The 6,373-nt window shown below is 36.4% G+C and overlaps 1 pseudogene; it reads left to right on the top strand.

The window, feature by feature from the left end:
• The first annotated feature begins 5,063 nt into the window (after nt 1–5,063).
• On the top strand, nt 5,064–5,920 carry LOC111544182 (annotated as a pseudogene).
• Nucleotides 5,921–6,373: the final 453 nt, after the last annotated feature.

Below are 6,373 nucleotides of genomic sequence, written 5' to 3'. Positions count from 1 at the left end.
CTTTCACATGGTAGATTTATGTCATTAAGCTCCTCGAATGGTAAAGTACCCACTAGTCCGTGGATGAGTATTTGAAAGCTAATATGCTTCAACCTTCATTAAATGTATAATCTGGCAGAGTAGGACAAATGTATACAAATAACTTTTAAGTACAGTAAAACTGACCTAAAAACAAAGTTCTTTCCTAATTTGAAGGCTGCAGAGGATACTTTTCTGATCAAGGGTAATAGAAAAGACTTAAAGAAAACATGAATTTGCATAAGGAGTAGGACTTCCATCTATTAGGAGAAATAAAATAACTTTGTAAGTTTAGCAATCAATATGAATTGAAGATTGGGAAAAGGGATGCAGACATGTTAGGAAATACTAGGAAAAAACAAGAACCCCTATGTTAAATGGAACAAGGTTCTTTGTAGGAAAATAATAAATGTTAAGCCTGAAAGTACAAACTTGGCTAATATGGTTGAAGTGTTCATAAATGTGAATGAGAAATGTTTTCTTGCTTTGAGAGATATTGAATGTTTTTGATATGAAAACATCAGCCATTTGGTCTAGGTCCCATTACTCACTGCACAGAAACCCAATCACAGAGACGAGTATTGCCAAAGAAGAAGGCTTTATTCAAGTGCTTCAGCTGAAGAGATGGGAGATCAGTCTGAAAAGCACCTCTCAAACCAACTAAAATTTGGAATTTACATAGCAGAGAAGGAATGTAGTAGGGTAGGAATTAGGAGGGTAAGAAAGAGGAGTTGGTCAACAGAAAGCAGGCAGTCAGTTGGTAAAACAGCAATTAGGGAGAGGTAAGGAAGATGAGTTTCACTTCCTTAATAACATCTGGGAGGCCTGAGAGTCAGTTTCCTAAGAAGGAATTCAGATAAGACAAATGTAAATTTCAAGCTTTAAGACCAGGAGGATCCATTTTTATTTGTCTCAAAAACTGTCTTCTATGGGCTGGTTTCATTTTGGCCAAGGGAGTGATGGCATTGTTTCAGTCTCCACCCAAGGCAGGCAGAGAATAGAAGGAATAAGACAGGATGGAAGGGAATGGTAAATGAGGAAAGCAAGGGAAAAGGAGGTCAAATGCGGCTGGATTCATGATGAAAAAAGAAGAAAAACATAGAAGAGGAGAGTGGTAGGAAGGGTAGGAATGAAATAGGGCTAACTTGGGGCAACAGGAAGAGGAGTATAGATACATGGCAGCTCAGAAAACGGTCTAAAGGAAATAGTCAACCAAAGAAAAAAATGGCACACAAAACCAAAGCTCTAGGCTGTCTGTCTTAGACTGTTCAGGCCGCTATAACAAAATGTCACAGACTGGGTGGTTTATAAACAACAGAAAATTATTTCTCACAAGTCTAGAGACTGGGAAGTTCAAGATCAAATCACCAACAGATTCAGTGTCTGGTGAGGACCTGCTTCCTATTCATAGATGTCCATCTTTTGGCAGTTTCCTCACATGGTGGAAGAGGCAAGGGATCTTTCTAGGGCCTCTTTTATGGGGCACCAATCACCCCCCAAAGGCCCCACTTCCTAATACCATCATCTTAAGGGTTAGGACTTTAACACAGACACTTTGATTCAGTCCATTGCAAGTGGTGTTGAGGCAGAATGTGGTTGGGACCCAAAATTTCAAACAGAAGGAGCCCAGAGAAGTTCCCTGAGACAACAGCAAGAAAAAAGAATGATCCACTGCTCAAGAAACTTGCAGTACAACACACACCAATTTCAGTGTCTAATGATATATGTCACTAGTTGGTTGGACATATTGAAAATAAGCAGACAAATGAAAGAAAGAGTTTGGTTTACAAAATGCTTTTCATCCAATTTGTCAACTCATTGACATGACACTGGGTGCAGAAAAAATGGGAGCAGAACTAAAATGTGGAATGGCTGGACGATGCTGATTGTATTCATTTAAAACACAATTTTAAATGCAGATTTTTTAAAAAATAAAAGCTGGTTTGTTAGAAGAAAATGGCAGGTTTGATGTGAGTCATTGAGTTTGAGAAGCTAGAAAAATGTCCACACAGTGACATTTAGCCAATTGAAATTCATGGATTCAGCTTAGGAGAGCAAATGTGTTGTACAAAGGATCTAGACTTTTAAAATATTCACACATTGGTTACAGTTGAAATGAAGGTTTGTGGAGAAAGACAAAAATGAATAATAATTAATCACACAAATTCAAAAATACATGTTCTAAGTCAGTACATGGGAACTACAGTGAGGTGACCATCAAGACCTCATAAATGAGTTTCTCCTTAGAGGTGATAGATAGATAGATAGATAGATAGATAGATAGATAGATAGATAGATAGATAGATAGACAGATAGATATCTCAACATAAAATGGATCCAAAAAAAGACAAGAAGAGATACTTCAAAATTTTTTAAAGACAGAATGATTCCTGAAATGAGCTCTATCCCATACTCATAGAACAGTCTTGGCACATGATAGATGATCAACAAATATTGGGTTACTGAAGACGAATATGAATTGATTGTAATTAGAAGATCCATGTCTAAGGAACAAAGACATCAGTGAGAAGTTGGGTTGATCAGAGCTACAGGAGCAGAAAGGAAGACACTTCATAATTCTCTGTGACCCCTGGGCAGACTAAATCATACTGTGGAAATGAACAAATGAGGATATTTGTGGCACAAACTTCCAGGACTTAGTTTTATGATAAAGTGTTTAAAGGCTTCAGGCTATTAAAATCAGAGAACTCTTCCAGTTATGTTTCTAGGCATACCTAGAAACCTTCTAATTATAATTTGGCTCCCATGCAGTTTTTCTACAGGAAGATGTGCTGTCAAATATAAATGAATATTTGTTCCCTTTGGTCATTATATTTCTCACGGCAAATTAATAAATTTCCATTTTGTTTAACATATCATTGTCTTGTGAACTTTCTCTCTTATGTCCTCCAGCATGACTGGAGTTCAGTCATTTCTTGGATAACAAAAGGATTACATTTCTAGGTTTGCAGGGCTGAGAGCAAGACTCTGAACCATAGGGAACCCAACAAGTTACAGCATTCTGAAAGATCTCTCAGGAGCTGGCCTACTGACATCCTTCAATTAGCTGACAGGAATAGTTCTAGATGGAGCCACACTAAACATGTTTGGCAAATTAATTTGAGACTCAATAAATTTTAGCCAACTTTCCAAGAGTAGAAATGATGAACTTTCAAGTTTTCACTGGAATTATAGCAAGCCTTTCTTTCCCGTATTCACAGAAAGAGAAGTATAGTATAGTATATTAAGAACATATATTCTGGTCTTAGGTTGTTCGGGTACCAATTCAGCTCTACCACTTGCAGACTGTGTGAATTTGAGACAGGAACCTGATGTCCACATCAATTTTTTCATTCACAAAATTGAGATAGTAATACTATTCATCTCACAGAGTTAAATGAATTAATATTTATAAATATTTAAATAGAAGCTGCTACATTAAAAAAAACTCTGACAATGCAAAATGTTGTCAAGGAGACAGAGCAACTGGAACTCTCATACATAACTGGCAAGAACGCAAAGTGGTACAGCCCCTTTGGAAAACACTTTGGCAGTTTCTTATAAAGGTAAAGACATACTAACAATATGATCCAGCAATTTCACTCCTAGGTATTTACTCAAGGGAAATGAAAACAATGTTCACCTAAGAACCCATATGCAAATATTCAACCTACTTTATGCATTATTACAAAACACTGAACATAACCCAAATGTCCTTCAGCTGATGAATGGATAAACAAACTATACTATATCCATGTAATTGAATACTAGTCAGCAACAAAAAGGAACAAGTCCTTGATATACTTAACATGAATAAGTTTCAAGTGCATTACGCTAAATAAAATAAGCTAGACTCTGACGGTTACACACTGTATAATTGCAATTATATAACACTTAAGTAAAACAAGAAGAGAAAAGAGATCGGTGGTTGCCCAGGGCTAGGACAATAAGTGTTTACTACAAAGGAATTTAATTTAAAGGAATTGGGAGGGTGGAGGGATGAAACTGTTCTGTATATTGACCGCAGTCAATATGCTATACTATTATATGTATTTAACAAAATTCATAGACCTATATACCAAAAATGCTACATTTTACCACAATAAAAATTATATAAAGGAGGAAAGGGAGAGGAAGAAATTAAGTAAGAGAAGGAAAAAGAGAAAGGAAGAACGAAAGAGAGAATGGGAAGGAAAAATCAGAGAGAAACAATGTCTGGAACATAGTAAGTGCTATAGAAATGTCCGTTAAATAAAATTTTTTTCATGTGGCATGTTTTACATAATCATAAGACTCTATCGTCTAAAAAATATTGGTGAAATTATTTCCTAACTCCTTACAGGAATAATACCTAGAGTAGATAAGGAATTTATTTTCCTTATGGGAAAACAATAGAAAATACAGATGAATAAAAAATCACCCATAATTCCACCATCAAAACATGACCACAACTGAAAACTAATTCACCGCCTGCCAGCTTTTTACTATAGGTGAACAAACCATTTTTTAAGTTAGAAAATTGTTTTATACTATACATTTTGTTTTGGAACTACTTTCCACTTAGCAATATGTTCTAAAAATACATAGATCTGCATCGTCACTTTTGAGGACTGCTCATTTATGCTACCAAGACGGTTGCTGAACATTTCATTTGGCTCCATTTCTTCCGTAATATAAACCAGACTGTGTTAAATATTCTTGGTATACATATCTCTGTGCATACAACATTATTTCTTCATGGTAAATTTCTAGAATGGGAATTGCAGTATTGAAAAAATATACATCATATAATTTTTCATTCATAATACCAAATTACTCCCCAGAAGATTATATAATTTACTTTCAGTAGCTGTGAATGACATTTAGGGCTGTATTTCAGTGGTTCTTTTCCTTCAAAATCTGACAATCTTTATTTAAAACTACTTTGCATACTATAAATGTTGGGTTTTTTAATGAAATGATTATTAAATGAATTTTGAACACTAGGAAAACTATCGGGCATCAAATGACATAAAACATGATAGGGTTCTTTCCCACCTTGCAAGATGGCAGGTGAAAAAGTTGAGAAGTCAATACTAAAGAGAAGAAACCTGAAGCTGATGCTGGTGGCAAGGTGGAAAAGGGTAACCTCAAGGCTAAAATGCCCAAGAAGGGGAAGCCCCATTGCAGCCACAATCCTGTCCCTGTCAGAGGAATTGGCAGGTATTCTCTATCTGCTATACATTCCAGAAAAGCCATGTACAAGAGGAATTACTCAGCCACTAAATCCAAGGTTGAAAAGAAAACAAAGGAGAAAGTTCTTGCAACTGTTACAAAACCAGTTGGTGGTGACAAGAACGGTGGTACCCAGGTGGTTAAACTTCATGAAACGCCTAGATATTATTCTACTGAAGATGTGCCTGGAAAGCTGTTGAACCATGGCACAAAACCCTTCAATCAGCACCGTGAGAAAACTGCGAGCCAGCATTGCCCCCAGGACCATTCTGATTATTCTCACTGGACACCACAGGGTCAAGAGGGTGGTTTTCCTGAAGCAGCTGGCTAGTGGCTTGTTATTTGTGACTGGACCTCTGGTCCTTAGTTGAGTTCCTCTACAAAGAACACACCGGAAATTTATCATTGCCACCTCAACCAAACTTGATATCAGCAGTGTAAAAATCCCAAAACATCTTACTGAGGCTTACTTCAGGAAGAAGCAGCTGCAGAAGCCCAGACACCAGGAAGGTGAGATCTTTGACACAGGAAAAGAGAAATACGAGATTACAGACAGTGTAAGATTGATCAGAAAGCTGTGGACTCCCAGATTTTACCAAAAATTAAAGCTATTCCTCAGCTTCAGGGCTACCTGCAATCTGTGTTTGCCCTTACAAATGGAATTTATCCTCACAAATTGGTGTTCTAAATGTCTTAAGAAGAACCTAATTAAATAACTGATTTTTTAAAAAAAACATGATTAGGAAAACAAATCAGTTCAGCATGTAAAATAATCTTTGTATTATTTGAGGGTGTCACCTACACTATTGTTGGCTACTTTTACTAGGCAGTTTGAGGAGAAGTCACTTCATTTTGTATAAAGTGACTTTATTTTGTATGTAGGGACATTCCTTAGAACAATGATGATGTTCTAAATTTCTCTAGAACATGTAACCATGATACTTTGAAATTTTGTCTTATTGTTTAGCATATTTACAAATGGTCTTGAAGTACACTCACCAGAGTGGCCTCTGTCTTCGAGCAGGACCCTAAATAAACAACCTTCTACTTTTCTATTAGATAGACAAATGGATATTGTCTGCATTTTCTTCAACCAGTTAAATCAAATGTTTTCAGAAGCCAATAAGCACCAACCTAGCCT

This window comes from Piliocolobus tephrosceles, chromosome 7 (genome assembly GCF_002776525.5).
Source record: "Piliocolobus tephrosceles isolate RC106 chromosome 7, ASM277652v3, whole genome shotgun sequence".
In the NCBI taxonomy this organism is placed as follows: Eukaryota; Metazoa; Chordata; class Mammalia; order Primates; family Cercopithecidae; genus Piliocolobus; species Piliocolobus tephrosceles.
The sequence above is the reverse complement of the archived record's forward strand: the minus strand, read 5'-3'. Positions and strand labels throughout refer to the sequence as shown.